Source organism: Lepisosteus oculatus, unplaced genomic scaffold (genome assembly GCF_040954835.1).
Source record: "Lepisosteus oculatus isolate fLepOcu1 unplaced genomic scaffold, fLepOcu1.hap2 HAP2_SCAFFOLD_90, whole genome shotgun sequence".
NCBI lineage: Eukaryota > Metazoa > Chordata > Actinopteri > Semionotiformes > Lepisosteidae > Lepisosteus > Lepisosteus oculatus.
The window spans coordinates 314,157-335,000 of NW_027168428.1; the positions used below are offsets into that span (position 1 = coordinate 314,157).

Genomic DNA, 20,844 nt, shown 5'->3' on the forward strand with positions numbered 1-20,844 from the left:
TTGCTTTGGATTTTCGGGCCGGTTTGGCTGAAACAAGCACTGCCTCATCCTTTCTCATTTTGAGTTTATTGGCGTAGGCGTGAGGGCAGTTCTTAAAAACGTGTCCTTCCGAGCCACATAAATTGCACTTTGGCAGCATTGAACAGTCAGAGGCTAAATGTCCCTGTTTGCCACAGGTCTTGCAGCATTTCACAGTGCAGGACGATGCCAGGTGTCCCACAGCACCACAGCGCCGACACACCTTTGGTTGTCCCACATAAAACACATAGCCATTGCAGGCGCCCAGCCGGATTGTAGAGGGCAGGTGCCTTAAGCCTCCATTTACGCTGTCCGGTAGCAAGGAGAACCTCGAATTTCCTTGCTCCTGTTTTTATACCATCAACATCTCTAACCTCAGTTCCATGGTGGACGGTGCAGTACTGGTTAAGCCAGGTGTGAATGTCCTCCGTCTTTGCCAGTTCCGAGAACATAACAACATGCACCGTTTTCCTCTCTCTCTGTGTCAGAGGCTGCAAGTTGATCTTCTCAAGTGCAGGAACTTTGCCTCTTTTTGCCTCAAACACATCCACGCATTGTTCAAACAGAGGATAGGTAGCAAATACAACCTCAAATGCTTTCTGACCTGGGAGAGCGAAGATGAAATCCAAGTGCCGAGGTTCAAAGCCAAGTTCCTTCTGTAACACTTTTCTGCTGAACTGCATACGATCCATGAAGAGGTCATCCAAGAGCTCAAAACGTACAGCATTCTTACGGGATCCAAAGGTTGCCATTTCAAAAACCGCAAATCGAACACTGCTTCCAACAAAAGAAAAACAATCCAACTACTCCACCTACAGGCTGATCAAGGTATCTCCCCTGCCAGGTAAGTATGAGTTAAACAGCAAGCGGCCCGCACCCACAGCACAAATCGCGCAGCCTAGGCCACCTCCTCGCCCCGCACGCCACCGCCTCCTGCTGGGCCCACTCTTTCACACACTCACACGCCACACTAACACTCAAAAGTGTGGGCAAAACGAGAAAACGAGCGCGCCGTTTCCTACACATCTGCAGTCGCCGTTGCGCATTCGGAGCATGTCCCGGGATGCAATTCGGACTCATTTGCATAACTCCAGACCGGCAGATCGCCACGCAAGCTCGCGACGTGCGCCTGCCACACACCGAACAAACCTTTTCAGCAATTTCCAAAAAACGGGCCTGCTCGCCTGCCCACAAGGCTCCGTCTCTTACCTGCTCTCCAGAGCCTGCTGCCTTCTGTGCTTTTCTCTCGGCACCGCTGCAGTGCACACAACTCCTGCAGCGGGAGGGGGGGAGAAAGTTCCCGCGCTCCGCCGCAGGGAAGGCTCGCTCCGTGCGCACACGTCCTTTCGATGCCAGTCCAACAAGTGCTCCGCATTAGCTGCGTCGGGGCTCCGGCGTGTCGCACCTCACCTCACCTCGCCCTACCCCCTCCTTGAATGTCTGCCGCTGGGCATGCCCCGCTCTCCTCCGCCTTATCTTATCGCGTGTGAGCACCGACAATGGCCACAATGCCGGGGAATGGCACCTGTAAAGTGTTAATTGGGGCACAGGAACAGCCCGTCTCGTCTCGGGGGGGCCGGCTTCAGAGACAATACAGCAAACACAGCGGGGCGGGGGAAGAAGACGACACCACACATGCGGGTACATTCAGCTCCGGCGGGAACGAGACATTTGTCGGTCTTTTCAAGTGCCGAGAGCTGAGCAATCCTTCACTTGTATCGTTTCTCCCCGGTGACTAGATCTGGCCCTGCGACTCTCGACTGGGCTCACCCCCGGGGCAGCCCAGCAGGTGTGAGCATGTCCGGCACCCGGATAGGAGATTCCACCCCGGAAAAGCTCCGGTTGCTGCTGCTCCTGCAAGAGGTGTGACTGGGACCAGTAGGGAGCGCTCACCCTGCGGGCTGTGTGGCTCTCTTACGCCCCAGCCTCCTGATGGCGACACTCTGCTGCACAAACAGAGGTCAAACCGAGGTCCCGACCCTCCTTGGCCATTAGGAAACCCCAGGGCGTCTCTCAAAAAGAGACGCCGGGGGTGTCCCTCTGGTGTTAGTGCTCCCCTTTACCCATCAGTCGGGGTCTCCTCCTAATCCCCGTCTCACCTGTAACAATCAATGACGAGGCCCCCCTGTCCGTGAGATTTAGTACTCGCGCAAGAGACCGGGGGCAGAGCGCGAACGCGGTCCCCCGCCCCCCACAAAGTGCGCGCTCCGGGTTCCCTCTCGGGGCCCTGCAACACAGCGGAAGGGCAGCGAGAAGGAGCCTCTTGCTCTGATGCCGCAAGGCCACAAGAGGGCGGAGGCGCCGCGCGCCCGGCCGACGTGTTGGACCGGTGCGCTTTACGTGCTGAAATAAACACGCGAAAGCCCCGAAATGTTTCCAGAGTGCTGTGCACTGGAGGTTTTTGTCTGGTGAAGACTTGCCTGGTGCTCCTCCGTGCAGATTGTTTGTCCTCCTCCAGTGCGGGACGAGTCAACACAAGGGAGCGCATTCGCCAATATCCAGGCACGCAATGCGATTTGGAAAGCAGCTCCTTTCCAAAGAGTTGCACACGAACGATCCTTCAGTCCCGCTCGGGGGGCACGGAACCCCCGCCACACACAGCTTCAAGTAGCGAGTCAGGCGCTGGGGCTTTCGCTTACGGCCACACCACCCTGAACACGCCCGATCTCGTCTGATCTCGGAAGCTAAGCAGCGTCGGGCCTGGTTAGTACTTGGATGGGAGACTGCCTGGGAATACCAGGTGCTGTAAGCTTTTGCTCTCCCGGCCAGCAGGGGTCGCCGTTGGTGCCGTAGGCTTTGGGAGGAAAACCTGCAGGATGGAAAGGTGATCTATAGCCTCATCTCTAGAGATGTTTTGTTGCTGTGGCATGTGTGTGACCCATATTCAAAAAAAAAAACCCGTCTGTAAAACGAATATCGAAGCTGCCTCTAAATCTGCAAATGAAGATGAGTCGATAAACCACTCGTTTTTCGTATAACTAGACATATATTCATTTGTTACCGATTTCATTCATTGAGCATGGATACAGTAGAGGTACAGCCATTCACTGTTTGACATGTCTGCACTGGTACAGAACCGAGCAATCAGAAAACGGGTGAAACTGTCTTTAGACTCAGCATACAGTACCGAGGCCCCCCATGACCAAATAAAGGCTAACCTCGATAATCAGCCTAAAGAACGCAGACTACAGCAAAACGACTGACTTTGAAAAGGGAATGAACGTCCGGAAGGAGTAGTGGAACTAGCTTGAGATGCTTCTCCTTAGTTAGGCTTTTAGTTAGGACCCCTAACTAAAAGCCAGCGAGAACCAGCAGCGGCGTCCACTCCTGTCGAACCGGGATCCTTCCGCAGCCACGCAGCTCGTGGTGTCCTAACCCTCCCTATCTGATTTTGGACCAAGCACATCAAGGGAGAGCGCGAACGCAGTCCCCCACTACCAGAAATTATGCAGTCGAGATTCCCACATTTGGGGAATTCGCAGGGGTCAGCACAGCCGGAGTGCAATGGCCGAGCCTCGCCCTGGGTGAACCTCCTTCTTGATCAAGGTATCTCCCCTGCCAGGTAAGTATGAGTTAAACAGGCCCCTGCAAGCGGCCCGCACCCACAGCACAAATCGCGCAGCTTAGGCCACCTCCTCGCCCCGCACGCCACCGCCTCCTGCTGGGCCCACTCTTTCACACACTCACACGCCACACTAACACTCAAAAGTGTGGGCAAAACGAGAAAACGAGCGCGCCGTTTCCTACACATCTGCAGTCGCCGTTGCGCATTCGCAGCATGTCCCGGGATGCAATTCGGCCTCATTTGCATAACTCCAGACCGGCAGATCGCCACGCAAGTTCGCGACGTGCGCCTGCCACACACCGAACAAACCTTTTCAGCAATTTCCAAAAAACGGGCCTGCTCGCCTGCCCACAAGGCTCCGTCTCTTACCTGCTCTCCAGAGCCTGCTGCCTTCTGTGCTTTTCTCTCGGCACCGCTGCAGTGCACACAACTCCTGCAGCGGGAGGGGGGGAGAAAGTTCCCACGCTCCGCCGCAGGGAAGGCTCGCTCCGTGCGCACACGTCCTTTCGATGCCAGTCCAACAAGTGCTCCGCATTAGCTGCGTCGGGGCTCCGGCGTGTCGCACCTCACCTCACCTCGCCCTACCCCCTCCTTGAATGTCTGCCGCTGGGCATGCCCCGCTCTCCTCCGCCTTATCTTATCGCGTGTGAGCACCGACAATGGCCACAATGCCGGGGAATGGCACCTGTAAAGTGTTAATTGGGGCACAGGAACAGCCCGTCTCGTCTCGGGGGGGCCGGCTTCAGAGACAATACAGCAAACACAGCGGGGCGGGGGAAGAAGACGACACCACACATGCGGGTACATTCAGCTCCGGCGGGAACGAGACATTTGTCGGTCTTTTCAAGTGCCGAGAGCCGAGCAATCCTTCACTTGTATCGTTTCTCCCCGGTGACTAGATCTGGCCCTGCGACTCTCGACTGGGCTCACCCCCGGGGCAGCCCAGCAGGTGTGAGCCTGGCCGGCACCCGGATAGGAGATTCCACCCCGGAAAAGCTCCGGTTGCTGCTGCTCCTGCAAGAGGTGTGACTGGGACCAGTAGGGAGCGCTCACCCTGCGGGCTGTGTGGCTCTCTTACGCCCCAGCCTCCTGATGGCGACACTCTGCTGCACAAACAGAGGTCAAACCGAGGTCCCGACCCTCCTTGGCCATTAGGAAACCCCAGGGCGTCTCTCAAAAAGAGACGCCGGGGGTGTCCCTCTGGTGTTAGTGCTCCCCTTTACCCATCAGTCGGGGTCTCCTCCTAATCCCCGTCTCACCTGTAACAATCAATGACGAGGCCCCCCTGTCCGTGAGATTTAGTACTCGCGCAAGAGACCGGGGGCAGAGCGCGAACGCGGTCCCCCGCCCCCCACAAAGTGCGCGCTCCGGGTCCTGCAACACAGCGGAAGGGCAGCGAGAAGGAGCCTCTTGCTCTGACGCCGCAAGGCCACAAGAGGGCGGAGGCGCCGCGCGCCCGGCCGACGTGTTGGACCGGTGCGCTTTACGTGCTGAAATAAACACGCGAAAGCCCCGAAATGTTTCCAGAGTGCTGTGCACTGGAGGTTTTTGTCTGGTGAAGACTTGCCTGGTGCTCCTCCGTGCAGATTGTTTGTCCTCCTCCAGTGCGGGACGAGCCAACACAAGGGAGCGCATTCGCCAACATCCAGGCACGCAATGCGATTTGGAAAGCAGCTCCTTTCCAAAGAGTTGCACACGAACGATCCTTCAGTCCCGCTCGGGGGGCACGGAAGCCCCGCCACACACAGCTTCAAGTAGCGAGTCAGGCGCCAGGGCTTTCGCTTACGGCCACACCACCCTGAACACGCCCGATCTCGTCTGATCTCGGAAGCTAAGCAGCGTCGGGCCTGGTTAGTACTTGGATGGGAGACTGCCTGGGAATACCAGGTGCTGTAAGCTTTTGCTCTCCCGGCCAGCAGGGGTCGCCGTTGGTGCCGTAGGCTTTGGGAGGAAAACCTGCAGGATGGAAAGGTGATCTATAGCCTCATCTCTAGAGATGTTTTGTTGCTGTGGCATGTGTGTGACCCATATTCCAAAAAAAAAACCCGTCTGTAAAACGAATATCGAAGCTGCCTCTAAATCTGCAAATGAAGATGAGTCGATAAACCACTCGTTTTTCGTATAACTAGACATATATTCATTTGTTACCGATTTCATTCATTGAGCACGGATACAATAGAGGTACAGCCATTCACTGTTTGACATGTCTGCACTGGTACAGAACCGAGCAATCAGAAAACGGGTGAAACTGTCTTTAGACTCAGCATACAGTACCGAGGCCCCCCATGACCAAATAAAGGCTAACCTCGATAATCAGCCTAAAGAACGCAGACTACAGCAAAACGACTGACTTTGAAAAGGGAATGAACGTCCGGAAGGAGTAGTGGAACTAGCTTGAGATGCTTCTCCGGACCCCTAACTAAAAGCCAGCGAGAACCAGCAGCGGCGTCCACTCCTGTCGAACCGGGATTCTTCCGCAGCCACGCAGCTCGTGGTGTCCTAACCCTCCCGTATCTGATTTTGGTCCAAGCACATCAGGGGAGAGCGCGAACGCAGTCCCCCACTACCAGAAATTATGCAGTCGAGATTCCCACATTTGGGGAATTCGCAGGGGTCAGCACAGCCGGAGTGCAATGGCCGAGCCTCGCCCTGGGTGAACCTCCTTCTTGATCAAGGTATCTCCCCTGCCAGGTAAGTATGAGTTAAACAGGCCCCTGCAAGCGGACCACACCCACAGCACAAATCGCGCAGCCTAGGCCACCTCCTCGCCCCGCACGCCACCGCCTCCTGCTGGGCCCACTCTTTCACACACTCACACGCCACACTAACACTCAAAAGTGTGGGCAAAACGAGAAAACGAGCGCGCCGTTTCCTACACATCTGCAGTCGCCGTTGCGCATTCGCAGCATGTCCCGGGATGCAATTCGGCCTCATTTGCATAACTCCAGACCGGCAGATCGCCACGCAAGCTCGCGACGTGCGCCTGCCACACACCGAACAAACCTTTTCAGCAATTTCCAAAAAACGGGCCTGCTCGCCTGCCCACAAGGCTCCGTCTCTTACCTGTTCTCCAGAGCCTGCTGCCTTCTGTGCTTTTCTCTCGGCACCGCTGCAGTGCACACAACTCCTGCAGCGGGAGGGGGGGAGAAAGTTCCCGCGCTCCGCCGCAGGGAAGGCTCGCTCCGTGCGCACACGTCCTTTCGATGCCAGTCCAACAAGTGCTCCGCATTAGCTGCGTCGGGGCTCCGGCGTGTCGCACCTCACCTCACCTCGCACTGCCCCCTCCTTGAATGTCTGCCGCTGGGCATGCCCCGCTCTCCTCCGCCTTATCTTATCGCGTGTGAGCACCGACAATGGCCACAATGCCGGGGAATGGCACCTGTAAAGTGTTAATTGGGGCACAGGAACAGCCCGTCTCGTCTCGGGGGGGCCGGCTTCAGAGACAATACAGCAAACACAGCGGGGCGGGGGAAGAAGACGACACCACACATGCGGGTACATTCAGCTCCGGCGGGAACGAGACATTTGTCGGTCTTTTCAAGTGCCGAGAGCCGAGCAATCCTTCACTTGTATCGTTTCTCCCCGGTGACTAGATCTGGCCCTGCGACTCTCGACTGGGCTCACCCCCGGGGCAGCCCAGCAGGTGTGAGCCTGGCCGGCACCCGGATGGGAGATTCCACCCCGGAAAAGCTCCGGTTGCTGCTGCTCCTGCAAGAGGTGTGACTGGGACCAGTAGGGAGCGCTCACCCTGCGGGCTGTGTGGCTCTCTTACGCCCCAGCCTCCTGATGGCGACACTCTGCTGCACAAACAGGCGCCGTCCTTCGGGGGAGGCGTCAAACCGAGGTCCCGACCCTCCTTGGCCATTAGGAAACCCCAGGGCGTCTCTCAAAAAGAGACGCCGGGGGTGTCCCTCTGGTGTTAGTGCTCCCCTTTACCCATCAGTCGGGGTCTCCTCCTAATCCCCGTCTCACCTGTAACAATCAATGACGAGGCCCCCCTGTCCGTGAGATTTAGTACTCGCGCAAGAGACCGGGGGCAGAGCGCGAACGCGGTCCCCCGCCCCCCACAAAGTGCGCGCTCCGGGTTCCCTCTCGGGGCCCTGCAACACAGCGGAAGGGCAGCGAGAAGGAGCCTCTTGCTCTGACGCCGCAAGGCCACAAGAGGGCGGAGGCGCCGCGCGCCCGGCCGACGTGTTGGACCGGTGCGCTTTACGTGCTGAAATAAACACGCGAAAGCCCCGAAATGTTTCCAGAGTGCTGTGCACTGGAGGTTTTTGTCTGGTGAAGACTTGCCTGGTGCTCCTCCGTGCAGATTGTTTGTCCTCCTCCAGTGCGGGACGAGCCAACACAAGGGAGCGCATTCGCCAACATCCAGGCACGCAATGCGATTTGGAAAGCAGCTCCTTTCCAAAGAGTGGCACACGAACGATCCTTCAGTCCCGCTCGGGGAGCACGGAACCCCCGCCACACACAGCTTCAAGTAGCGAGTCAGGCGCCGGGACTTTCGCTTACGGCCACACCACCCTGAACACGCCCGATCTCGTCTGATCTCGGAAGCTAAGCAGCGTCGGGCCTGGTTAGTACTTGGATGGGAGACTGCCTGGGAATACCAGGTGCTGTAAGCTTTTGCTCTCCCGGCCAGCAGGGGTCGCCGTTGGTGCCGTAGGCTTTGGGAGGAAAACCTGCAGGATGGAAAGGTGATCTATAGCCTCATCTCTAGAGATGTTTTGTTGCTGTGGCATGTGTGTGACCCATATTCAAAAAAAAAAACCCGTCTGTAAAACGAATATCGAAGCTGCCTCTAAATCTGCAAATGAAGATGAGTCGATAAACCACTCATTTTTCGTATAACTAGACATATATTCATTTGTTACCGATTTCATTCATTGAGCACGGATACAATAGAGGTACAGCCATTCACTGTTTGACATGTCTGCACTGGTACAGAACCGAGCAATCAGAAAACGGGTGAAACTGTCTTTAGACTCAGCATACAGTACCGAGGCCCCCCATGACCAAATAAAGGCTAACCTCGATAATCAGCCTAAAGAACGCAGACTACAGCAAAACGACTGACTTTGAAAAGGGAATGAACGTCCGGAAGGAGTAGTGGAACTAGCTTGAGATGCTTCTCCGGACCCCTAACTAAAAGCCAGCGAGAACCAGCAGCGGCGTCCACTCCTGTCGAACCGGGATCCTTCCGCAGCCACGCAGCTCGTGGTGTCCTAACCTTCCTGTATCTGATTTTGGACCAAGCACATCAGGGGAAAGCGCGAACGCAGTCCCCCACTACCAGAAATTATGCAGTCGAGATTCCCACATTTGGGGAATTCGCAGGGGTCAGCACAGCCGGAGTGCAATGGCCGAGCCTCGCCCTGGGTGAACCTCCTTCTTGATCAAGGTATCTCCCCTGCCAGGTAAGTATGAGTTAAACAGGCCCCTGCAAGCGGCCCGCACCCACAGCACAAATCGCGCAGCCTAGGCCACCTCCTCGCCCCGCACGCCACCGCCTCCTGCTGGGCCCACTCTTTCACACACTCACACGCCACACTAACACTCAAAAGTGTGGGCAAAACGAGAAAACGAGCGCGCCGTTTCCTACACATCTGCAGTCGCCGTTGCGCATTCGCAGCATGTCCCGGGATGCAATTCGGCCTCATTTGCATAACTCCAGACCGGCAGATCGCCACGCAAGCTCGCGACGTGCGCCTGCCACACACCGAACAAACCTTTTCAGCAATTTCCAAAAAACGGGCCTGCTCGCCTGCCCACAAGGCTCCGTCTCTTACCTGTTCTCCAGAGCCTGCTGCCTTCTGTGCTTTTCTCTCGGCACCGCTGCAGTGCACACAACTCCTGCAGCGGGAGGGGGGGAGAAAGTTCCCGCGCTCCGCCGCAGGGAAGGCTCGCTCCGTGCGCACACGTCCTTTCGATGCCAGTCCAACAAGTGCTCCGCATTAGCTGCGTCGGGGCTCCGGCGTGTCGCACCTCACCTCACCTCGCACTGCCCCCTCCTTGAATGTCTGCCGCTGGGCATGCCCCGCTCTCCTCCGCCTTATCTTATCGCGTGTGAGCACCGACAATGGCCACAATGCCGGGGAATGGCACCTGTAAAGTGTTAATTGGGGCACAGGAACAGCCCGTCTCGTCTCGGGGGGGCCGGCTTCAGAGACAATACAGCAAACACAGCGGGGCGGGGGAAGAAGACGACACCACACATGCGGGTACATTCAGCTCCGGCGGGAACGAGACATTTGTCGGTCTTTTCAAGTGCCGAGAGCCGAGCAATCCTTCACTTGTATCGTTTCTCCCCGGTGACTAGATCTGGCCCTGCGACTCTCGACTGGGCTCACCCCCGGGGCACACCAGCAGGTGTGAGCCTGGCCGGCACCCGGATGGGAGATTCCACCCCGGAAAAGCTCCGGTTGCTGCTGCTCCTGCAAGAGGTGTGACTGGGACCAGTAGGGAGCGCTCACCCTGCGGGCTGTGTGGCTCTCTTACGCCCCAGCCTCCTGATGGCGACACTCTGCTGCACAAACAGGCGCCGTCCTTCGGGGGAGGCATCAAACCGAGGTCCCGACCCTCCTTGGCCATTAGGAAACCCCAGGGCGTCTCTCAAAAAGAGACGCCGGGGGTGTCCCTCTGGTGTTAGTGCTCCCCTTTACCCATCAGTCGGGGTCTCCTCCTAATCCCCGTCTCACCTGTAACAATCAATGACTTGGCCCCCCTGTCCGTGAGATTTAGTACTCGCGCAAGAGACCGGGGGCAGAGCGCGAACGCGGTCCCCCGCCCCCCACAAAGTGCGCGCTCCGGGTTCCCTCTCGGGGCCCTGCAACACAGCGGAAGGGCAGCGAGAAGGAGCCTCTTGCTCTGACGCCGCAACTGACCCCTAACTAAAAGCCAGCGAGAACCAGCAGCGGCGTCCACTCCTGTCGAACCGGGATCCTTCCGCAGCCACGCAGCTCGTGGTGTCCTAACCCTCCCGTATCTGATTTTGGACCAAGCACATCAGGGGAGAGCGCGAACGCAGTCCCCCACTACCAGAAATTATGCAGTCGAGATTCCCACATTTGGGGAATTCGCAGGGGTCAGCACAGCCGGAGTGCAATGGCCGAGCCTCGCCCTGGGTGAACCGATTTCGATTTTTAAGAACTTTATTTTCTTTTCACAAAAAAATACAGGAAATCACAAATCAGAAAGCTTTACATTAATATACATACTTAAAACAGTATATATGATCACATCTCATTACATTTTGACACGGTAACAGTTACATAGCAACAATTTTCTTTTTTTCTGGTGCAAATCACATTCTTTATTTAAACATGATAATGTTTTTCACAGTTTCTTGAGATACTGTCCAATGCCCTCTATTTCCCACAGATTTTCTGCTTCCTCCCTCCCTTCTCTCCACAGATCTCTGAGGTAATAGTTCTCTCGGGTGATGAACAGGGCCAGGCTACCTGCTGCCTTGACTGGGACCTCGATGCCTTTGAACAGCCCCATGTTCCTCACTCTCCACAGGGCGTCTTTCCCACTGTTCACCACGGCCCAGATCCTGTCAAACACGTCAGGGGGAAGTTTGACAGGAGAGATGCCGTATATGATGAAAGCAGCGGTCAGGGTAAATTGGGGCGAGAGAGCCTGCAACCAATCTTCAAACTGTGCCCAGAAGGCCTTAGCAAAAAAGCAGGACCACAGGAGATGGGTCACAGTCTCCTCCTCGCCGCAGCCCACCCTAACGCAGCGAGGGCTGGGGGTGAGGCCCCTACGGTACAAGAAAGTTCGTACCGGTAAGCACTGGTGGACGACACTCCAGGCTAAATCTCTGTGAATGTTGCACAGAAATTTAGAGGATGTGTGTTTCCACACCTTCCTTGTTTGGGCTGATGTTAAAATGCCCACAGGGGTCTGCCTATTGTTCTGGGGTGCTACGAAATCTTCCAGTTTTTGGACGCTGACATCTCGGAGGGGAATATGGCCAATTGGGTGAGATCTTAGAAAACTTTTAACTGTCCCATAAATTGCAGGGCATGTGTCAGAGAGTGGGACGTCCAGCTTGGGTCTGACACCCCACACTCTGAACACCTCCCTACCTACCCAGAGCCTGGAAAAATAAGTCCAGGTACGCGCTGCAGGTGCTGTTGCAAAGCCTCTCAGCACAGAGGCCAGGAAAATGCACAGCAGCTTCGTAGCAATATCTGGGACAGACTTCCCCCCTGAGGGTAGCGGCCTGTACATTATTTCCCTTCTGAGTCTTTCCTGCTTCCCACCCCATAGAAATTGAAACATCAATCTCCTCAGCACCGCCGCAACACGGTGTGGGATTGGGAAGGTAGAAGCCAGAAAATTCAAGACAGGCAAGAGCTCGGCTTTGATGACCAGCACCTTCCCTGTCATGGTGAGGTCTCGGTCCTTCCATTGCATCAGTTTTTTGTTTAAGATTGGCAATTTGTTCTGCCAATTTACTGTTCCCATCTCTTCTCCAAAATACACCCCCAGGACCTTAATTCTCTTCTCTTGCAGCCTGAGATCATGTCCTTCTTTTGGCTCCCTCCAGTTCTGATAAAAAATCTCACTCTTAGATGTGTTAATTTTTGCGGAGGAAGCCAAAGAGAACCGATCACAGCACTGCAGAGCTCTGCTAATTGAGGCATTGTCAGAGAGGAGCAGGGTGACGTCATCCATGTATAGAGACGTCTTTACCTCTCCTCCCCCACTTCCAGGCACTGGTATCCCATTAATGGCCTGATCCTGGCGCAAGGCACAGGCTAAGGGCTCCATAGCCAAAACGAATAACAAGGGGGATAATGGGCAGCCCTGCCTCACCCCTGAACAGACTTCAAAGGTGCGTGATCTATTGCCATTAACCATGACTCTGCTGTTGCTACCTGTGTACAGCAGGTTAATCCACTTTCTCATGATGGGGCCAAACTTCATGTGCTCAAGTACCGATGTTAAGTACTGCCGGTTTAGGCGGTCAAAGGCCTTTTCTAGGTCTACACCTAAAATGCACAGAGGGAGGGAGCGATCCTCAGAGTACAGACAGACATCCCTCAACAAGGCCAGGTTGTCGCTCATCAGGCGTCCTGCTATCCCACAAGTCTGTTCTTTCCCTACCAGTGAGGCCACTACATTTTGTAGGCGCAGGAAAAGGGCTTTGGACAGGATCTTAGTGTCCACGCCTAACAGGCTGAGGGGTCTCCAGTTCTTTATGTCATTTTTTGCTCCTTTCTTAAACAAGAGAGAGATAGTGCCTTCTCTTAAGGAGTCAGGCAGCAATTCTGTCTTGTAGCTTTCCTCGAATAGGAGCAGTAGCGGATCCTGAAGCAGATCCCAAAAGGTGCAATAAAATTCTTTAGGGAGCCCGTCAGCACCCGGAGTTTTCCCCTTCTGTAAGCTCTCCATAGCCTGTCTCAGCTCTTCTACTGTCAAATCCCTCTCAAGTACTTCCCTATCTTCTTCACTCAAAATGTTTTCTAGCTTTGAGGTAAAAAAATGAATATCTTCATCCTTTACCTCTGTAGAGCTGTACAGTCTTGAGTAGAAGGCCTCGGTGCAGGAGAGGATAGCACTCGGCTCTGTTCTCTCTCGTCCCTCCTCATCAACTACACTTTCCATGACAGTCTTGGAGCCTACCACTTTCCTGAAAAAGAAGCGAGTACACTTCTCATTTTCTTCCAAGAACTGCACTCTGCTTCTTAACAGCACTCCTCGACCACTTTCTTCGGCTATGCTCCGGATGTCCTTTTTTAAAAGGGCGATATCCTCGAGCACATCGGAGCCACTGTGCAGCATCGTGTAGAGACGCTGCAGCTGCCTCTGTTTCCTGGCTAGCACTCCTCTCCGTCTGGCAGCAGCCTTCCTTCCCTCAGCCATGAAAAAGGCCTTTGTCCTCACCTTCACCTCCTCCCACCACTCTCCTACTGACCCGTACAGACACTGCAAGGACAGCCACTGTGATAGTTTCTCCTTGTAGCGGGATACTACCCCCTCGTTCTCTAGCAGCTTTGTGTTGAGTTTCCAGAGGCCTGGGCCAAAGACAGTCCCGCCCTGGAGTTCCACTCTACACCCTAAAGCCTGATGATCTGAGAAGAAGACAGGCTGAAGAGTGACCCCAACAACTTTCACTCTCTCTGAGACAAAGCAATAGTCAATTCTGGAGCTGCTATTCCTCCCTGACCATGTATATCCTGCTGTTGTGGGATATATACATCTATATGTGTCTGAGAGTTTAAAGTCTTGAACTAAGTTTTGCAGGGCCAGTGAGCTGGAATCCAATTTTATCGGCGAGCTAGACTGCCTGTCTGTGTGCTCTAAGATACAATTAAAATCCCCTCCCACTATCACGTCTGTGCTGCATAACAATAGGGGGGAGAGTGCCTTGAGTAGCTCCACCCTTCCTCCTACGTCAGTAGGGCAATACACATTGATTAGCCGCAGGTTAACGGTCCCCCATTCCACATCCACACACAGCAACCTGCCATCTATGACCCTCTGAATACTTTTCAATTTGAATGCCCATCCTTTGAAAAGAATGGCCACGCCAGAGGCTCTGTTGTTATTGTCCCCTGACCAAACAGAAGGCCCTTTATCCCACCTATCTTCAAAACTTTTATACCTCTCTTGATAGGCTAAAGCACACTCCTGCAACATCAACACATCTCCCTCTCTCTGCTGGAGGTAATCAAAGACAGACTGGCATTTAACTCTGTCATTGATACCTCTTGTGTTAAGAGAAATTATGTTAAGAGCCATATTACATAAGAAAGTGGAACCAGTCTTTACAAAACACATTTCTCTTCGGTCTCACCTGTTACCTTTTTCTTTTTCTTTTTCTTCTTACCAATTTCCTGCCAGCCATCCTCTGAATGAGCCTTCATCAGGGTGGCAGCAGTAAAAGCGTTCACAGAGTCCATTTCAAGGAAGGGGGTAGAGGGAGGGGTGGAGAGGTTCCAGCTGTCCCCATCGCCATGCTCTCCTTCCTCCTCGCTCAGGGAGAAAACAGAGTCATTTTTTCTTTTCCTCAAGTCCAGCTCCTGGGAGCACTGAGGGGAAAGGGGTGCAGCCGATGCACCAGTCTCCTCTTCCCCCTCACCCACCAGCTGCTGCAGATCCTCCGTGATGGACTGGATGGAGGAGAGGAGGGCATCTGTAGCACTTGCAGAGTCTGAGAAAAGCAGCTCCGCTGAATCCTGGGTATCCTCGCTGGACCCGCTCCACCGGGGGGCCCCACACTGGCCCTCGTTCTGAGGAGCAGGAGTGGGGGAGGGGTCCTCGCTGTTCTCGGGGGTTTTCAAACCCTCGTGCTTGTCTGGTGCAGTCTGCGGTTGTGGGGGCGTAGTGGATTTCTCTTCCACCAGCCCCGGAGCCACAGCAGGACTGATCCTGGCTGGAGGCTGAGAGTCTTTGTCCAACAAGGGTTCTTTGTTTGACTTGTTGTTTGCTTTGGATTTTCGGGCCGGTTTGGCTGAAACAAGCACTGCCTCATCCTTTCTCATTTTGAGTTTATTGGCGTAGGCGTGAGGGCAGTTCTTAAAAACGTGTCCTTCCGAGCCACATAAATTGCACTTTGGCAGCATTGAACAGTCAGAGGCTAAATGTCCCTGTTTGCCACAGGTCTTGCAGCATTTCACAGTGCAGGACGATGCCAGGTGTCCCACAGCACCACAGCGCCGACACACCTTTGGTTGTCCCACATAAAACACATAGCCATTGCAGGCGCCCAGCCGGATTGTAGAGGGCAGGTGCCTTAAGCCTCCATTTACGCTGTCCGGTAGCAAGCGAACCTCGAATTTCCTTGCTCCTGTTTTTATACCATCAACATCTCTAACCTCAGTTCCATGGTGGACGGTGCAGTACTGGTTAAGCCAGGTGTGAATGTCCTCCGTCTTTGCCAGTTCCGAGAACATAACAACATGCACCGTTTTCCTCTCTCTCTGTGTCAGAGGCTGCAAGTTGATCTTCTCAAGTGCAGGAACTTTGCCTCTTTTTGCCTCAAACACATCCACGCATTGTTCAAACAGAGGATAGGTAGCAAATACAACCTCAAATGCTTTCTGACCTGGGAGAGCGAAGATGAAATCCAAGTGCCGAGGTTCAAAGCCAAGTTCCTTCTGTAACACTTTTCTGCTGAACTGCATACGATCCATGAAGAGGTCATCCAAGAGCTCAAAACGTACAGCATTCTTACGGGATCCAAAGGTTGCCATTTCAAAAACCGCAAATCGAACACTGCTTCCAACAAAAGAAAAACAATCCAACTACTCCACCTACAGGCTGATCAAGGTATCTCCCCTGCCAGGTAAGTATGAGTTAAACAGGCCCCTGCAAGCGGCCCGCACCCACAGCACAAATCGAGCAGCCTAGGCCACCTCCTCGCCCCGCACGCCACCGCCTCCTGCTGGGCCCACTCTTTCACACACTCACACGCCACACTAACACTCAAAAGTGTGGGCAAAACGAGAAAACGAGCGCGCCGTTTCCTACACATCTGCAGTCGCCGTTGCGCATTCGCAGCATGTCCCGGGATGCAATTCGGCCTCATTTGCATAACTCCAGACCGGCAGATCGCCACGCAAGCTCGCGACGTGCGCCTGCCACACACCGAACAAACCTTTTCAGCAATTTCCAAAAAACGGGCCTGCTCGCCTGCCCACAAGGCTCCGTCTCTTACCTGCTCTCCAGAGCCTGCTGCCTTCTGTGCTTTTCTCTTGGCACCGCTGCAGTGCACACAACTCCTGCAGCGGGAGGGGGGGAGAAAGTTCCCGCGCCCCGCCGCAGGGAAGGCTCGCTCCGTGCGCACACGTCCTTTCGATGCCAGTCCAACAAGTGCTCCGCATTAGCTGCGTCGGGGCTCCGGCGTGTCGCACCTCACCTCACCTCGCACTGCCCCCTCCTTGAATGTCTGCCCCTGGGCATGCCCCGCTCTCCTCCGCCTTATCTTACCGCGTGTGAGCACCGACAATGGCCACAATGCCGGGGAATGGCACCTGTAAAGTGTTAATTGGGGCACAGGAACAGCCCGTCTCGTCTCGGGGGGCCGGCTTCAGAGACAATACAGCAAACACAGCGGGGCGGGGGAAGAAGACGACACCACACATGCGGGTACATTCAGCTCCGGCGGGAACGAGACATTTGTCGGTCTTTTCAAGTGCCGAGAGCCGAGCAATCCTTCACTTGTATCGTTTCTCCCCGGTGACTAGATCTGGCCCTGCGACTCTCGACTGGGCTCACCCCCGGGGCAGCCCAGCAGGTGTGAGCCTGGCCGGCACCCGGATGGGAGATTCCACCCCGGAAAAGCTCCGGTTGCTGCTGCTCCTGCAAGAGGTGTGACTGGGACCAGTAGGGAGCGCTCACCCTGCGGGCTGTGTGGCTCTCTTACGCCCCAGCCTCCTGATGGCGACACTCTGCTGCACAAACAGGCGCCGTCCTTCGGGGGAGGCGTCAAACCGAGGTCACGACCCTCCTTGGCCATTAGGAAACCCCAGGGCGTCTCTCAAAAAGAGACGCCGGGGGTGTCCCTCTGGTGTTAGTGCTCCCCTTTACCCATCAGTCGGGGTCTCCTCCTAATCCCCGTCTCACCTGTAACAATCAATGACGAGGCCCCCCTGTCCGTGAGATTTAGTACTCGCGCAAGAGACCGGGGGCAGAGCGCGAACGCGGTCCCCCGCCCCCCACAAAGTGCGCGCTCCGGGTTCCGTCTCTGGGCCCTGCAACACAGCGGAAGGGCAGCGAGAAGGAGCCTCTTGCTCTGACGCCGCAAGGCCACAAGAGGGCGGAGGCGCCGCGCGCCCGGCCGACGTGTTGGACCGGTGCGATTTACGTGCTGAAATAAACACGCGAAAGCCCCGAAATGTTTCCAGAGTGCTGTGCACTGGAGGTTTTTGTCTGGTGAAGACTTTCCTGGTGCTCCTCCATGCAGATTGTTTGTCCTCCTCCAGTGCGGGACGAGCCAACACAAGGGAGCGCATTCGCCAACATCCAGGCACGCAATGCGATTTGGAAAGCAGCTCCTTTCCAAAGAGTTGCACACGAACGATCCTTCACCCCCGGGGCAGCCCAGCAGGTGTGAGCCTGGCCGGCACCCGGATGGGAGATTCCACCCTGGAAAAGCTCCGGTTGCTGCTGCTCCTGCAAGAGGTGTGACTGGGACCAGTAGGGAGCGCTCACCCTGCGGGCTGTGTGGCTCTCTTACGCCCCAGCCTCCTGATGGCGACACTCTGCTGCACAAACAGGCGCCGTCCTTCGGGGGAGGCGTCAAACCGAGGTCCCGACCCTCCTTGGCCATTAGGAAACCCCAGGGCGTCTCTCAAAAAGAGACGCCGGGGGTGTCCCTCTGGTGTTAGTGCTCCCCTTTACCCATCAGTCGGGGTCTCCTCCTAATCCCCGTCTCACCTGTAACAATCAATGACGAGGCCCCCCTGTCCGTGAGATTTAGTACTCGCGCAAGAGACCGGGGGCAGAGCGCGAACGCGGTCCCCCGCCCCCCACAAAGTGCGCGCTCCGGGTTCCCTCTCGGGGCCCTGCAACACAGCGGAAGGGCAGCGAGAAGGAGCCTCTTGCTCTGACGCCGCAAGGCCACAAGAGGGCGGAGGCGCCGCGCGCCCGGCCGACGTGTTGGACCGGTGTGCTTTTTAAGTGCTGAAATAAACACGCGAAAGCCCCGAAATGTTTCCAGAGTGCTGTGCACTGGAGGTTTTTGTCTGGTGAAGACTTGCCTGGTGCTCCTCCGTGCAGATTGTTTGTCCTCCTCCAGTGCGGGACGAGCCAACACAAGGGAGCGCATTCGCCAACATCCAGGCACGCAATGCGATTTGGAAAGCAGCTCCTTTCCAAAGAGTTGCACACGAACGATCCTTCACCCCCGGGGCAGCCCAGCAGGTGTGAGCCTGGCCGGCACCCGGATGGGAGATTCCACCCCGGAAAAGCTGCGGTTGCTGCTGCTCCTGCAAGAGGTGTGACTGGGAACAGTAGGGAGCGCTCACCCTGCGGGCTGTGTGGCTCTCTTACGCCCCAGCCTCCTGATGGCGACACTCTGCTGCACAAACAGGCGCCGTCCTTCGGGGGAGGCGTCAAACCGAGGTCCCGACCCTCCTTGGCCATTAGGAAACCCCAGGGCGTCTCTCAAAAAGAGACGCCGGGGGTGTCCCTCTGGTGTTAGTGCTCCCCTTTACCCATCAGTCGGGGTCTCCTCCTAATCCCCGTCTCACCTGTAACAATCAATGACGAGGCCCCCCTGTCCGTGAGATTTAGTACTCGCGCAAGACACCGGGGGCAGAGCGCGAACGCGGTCCCCCGCCCCCCACAAAGTGCGCGCTCCGGGTTCCCTCTCGGGGCCCTGCAACACAGCGGAAGGGCAGCGAGAAGGAGCCTCTTGCTCTGACGCCGCAAGGCCACAAGAGGGCGGAGGCGCCGCGCGCCCGGCCGACGTGTTGGACCGGTGTGCTTTTTAAGTGCTGAAATAAACACGCGAAAGCCCCGAAATGTTTCCAGAGTGCTGTGCACTGGAGGTTTTTGTCTGGTGAAGACTTGCCTGGTGCTCCTCCGTGCAGATTGTTTGTCCTCCTCCAGTGCGGGACGAGCCAACACAAGGGAGCGCATTCGCCAACATCCAGGCACGCAATGCGATTTGGAAAGCAGCTCCTTTCCAAAGAGTTGCACACGAACGATCCTTCAGTCCCGCTCGGGGGGCACGGAACCCCCGCCACACACAGCTTCAAGTAGCGAGTCAGGCGCCGGGGCTTTCGCTTACGGCCACACCACCCTGAACACGCCCGATCTCGTCTGATCTCGGAAGCTAAGTAGCGTCGGGCCTGGTTAGTACTTGGATGGGAGACTGCCTGGGAATACCAGGTGCTGTAAGCTTTTGCTCTCCCGGCCAGCAGGGGTCGCCGTTGGTGCCGTAGGCTTTGGGAGGAAAACCTGCAGGATGGAAAGGTGATCTATAGCCTCATCTCTAGAGATGTTTTGTTGCTGTGGCATGTGTGTGACCCATATTCAAAAAAAAACCCCGTCTGTAAAACGAATATCGAAGCTGCCTCTAAATCTGCAAATGAAGATGAGTCGATAAACCACTCGTTTTTCGTATAACTAGACATATATTCATTTGTTACCGATTTCATTCATTGAGCACGGATACAATAGAGGTACAGCCATTCACTGTTTGACATGTCTGCACTGGTACAGAACCGAGCAATCAGAAAACGGGTGAAACTGTCTTTAGACTCAGCATACAGTACCGAGGCCCCCCATGACCAAATAAAGGCTAACCTCGATAATCAGCCTAAAGAACGCAGACTACAGCAAAACGACTGACTTTGAAAAGGGAATGAACGTCCGGAAAGAGTAGTGGAACTAGCTTGAGATGCTTCTCCGGACCCCTAACTAAAAGCCAGCGAGAACCAGCAGCGGCGTCCACTCCTGTCGAACCGGGATCCTTCCGCAGCCACGCAGCTCGTGGTGTCCTAACCCTCCCGTATCTGATTTTGGACCAAGCACATCAGGGGAGAGCGCGAACGCAGTCCCCCACTACCAGAAATTATGCAGTCAAGATTCCCACATTTAGGGAATTCGCAGGGGTCAGCACAGCCGGAGTACAATGGCCGAGCCTCGCCCTGGGTGAACCTCCTTCTTGATCAAGGTATCTCCCCTGCCAGGTAAGTATGAGTTAAACAGGCCCCTGCAAGCGGCCCGCACCCACAGCACAAATCGCGCATCCTAGGCCACCTCCTCGCCCCGCACGCCACCGCCTCCTGCTGGGCCCACTCTTTCGCACACTCACACGCCACACTAACACTCAAAAGTGTGGGAAAAACGAGAAAACGAGCGCGCCGTTTCCTACACATCTGCAGTCGCCGTTGCGCATTCGCAGCATGTCCCGGGATGCAATTCGGCCTCATTTGCATAACTCCAGACCGGCAGATCGCCACGCAAGCTCGCGACGTGCGCCTGCCACACACCGAACAAACCTTTTCAGCAATTTCCAAAAAACGGGCCTGCTCGCCTGCCCACAAGGCTCCGTCTCTTACCTGCTCTCCAGAGCCTGCTGCCTTCTGTGCTTTTCTCTTGGCACCGCTGCAGTGCACACAACTCCTGCAGCGGGAGGGGGGGAGAAAGTTCCCACGCTCCGCCGCAGGGAAGGCTCGCTCCGTGCGCACACGTCCTTTCGATGCCAGTCCAACAAGTGCTCCGCATTAGCTGCGTCGGGGCTCCGGCGTGTCGCACCTCACCTCACCTCGCACTGCCCCCTCCTTGAATGTCTG

The 20,844-nt window shown here is 55.7% G+C and overlaps 9 non-coding genes across 9 annotated transcripts; 4 read left to right on the forward strand and 5 right to left on the reverse strand.

Moving 5' to 3' along the window:
* The first annotated feature begins 2,651 nt into the window (after window positions 1-2,651).
* Window positions 2,652-2,770, forward strand: LOC138236552 (5S ribosomal RNA). The gene has a single exon (XR_011188723.1). It is a non-coding gene; the product is annotated as a 5S ribosomal RNA (ribosomal RNA).
* Window positions 2,771-3,424: 654 nt separating this feature from the next.
* LOC138236547 (U1 spliceosomal RNA) lies at window positions 3,425-3,588 on the reverse strand. Its single transcript, XR_011188718.1, has one exon. It is a non-coding gene; the product is annotated as a U1 spliceosomal RNA (small nuclear RNA).
* Window positions 3,589-5,363: 1,775 nt separating this feature from the next.
* LOC138236470 (5S ribosomal RNA) lies at window positions 5,364-5,482 on the forward strand. The gene has a single exon (XR_011188646.1). It is a non-coding gene; the product is annotated as a 5S ribosomal RNA (ribosomal RNA).
* A 636-nt stretch (window positions 5,483-6,118) lies between these two features.
* LOC138236537 (U1 spliceosomal RNA) lies at window positions 6,119-6,282 on the reverse strand. The gene has a single exon (XR_011188708.1). It is a non-coding gene; the product is annotated as a U1 spliceosomal RNA (small nuclear RNA).
* Window positions 6,283-8,089: 1,807 nt separating this feature from the next.
* On the forward strand, window positions 8,090-8,208 carry LOC138236482 (5S ribosomal RNA). Its single transcript, XR_011188656.1, has one exon. It is a non-coding gene; the product is annotated as a 5S ribosomal RNA (ribosomal RNA).
* A 636-nt stretch (window positions 8,209-8,844) lies between these two features.
* On the reverse strand, window positions 8,845-9,008 carry LOC138236535 (U1 spliceosomal RNA). The gene has a single exon (XR_011188706.1). It is a non-coding gene; the product is annotated as a U1 spliceosomal RNA (small nuclear RNA).
* Window positions 9,009-10,589: 1,581 nt separating this feature from the next.
* On the reverse strand, window positions 10,590-10,759 carry LOC138236557 (U1 spliceosomal RNA). The gene has a single exon (XR_011188727.1). It is a non-coding gene; the product is annotated as a U1 spliceosomal RNA (small nuclear RNA).
* Window positions 10,760-19,328: 8,569 nt separating this feature from the next.
* Window positions 19,329-19,447, forward strand: LOC138236523 (5S ribosomal RNA). Its single transcript, XR_011188695.1, has one exon. It is a non-coding gene; the product is annotated as a 5S ribosomal RNA (ribosomal RNA).
* A 635-nt stretch (window positions 19,448-20,082) lies between these two features.
* Window positions 20,083-20,246, reverse strand: LOC138236553 (U1 spliceosomal RNA). The gene has a single exon (XR_011188724.1). It is a non-coding gene; the product is annotated as a U1 spliceosomal RNA (small nuclear RNA).
* Window positions 20,247-20,844: the final 598 nt, after the last annotated feature.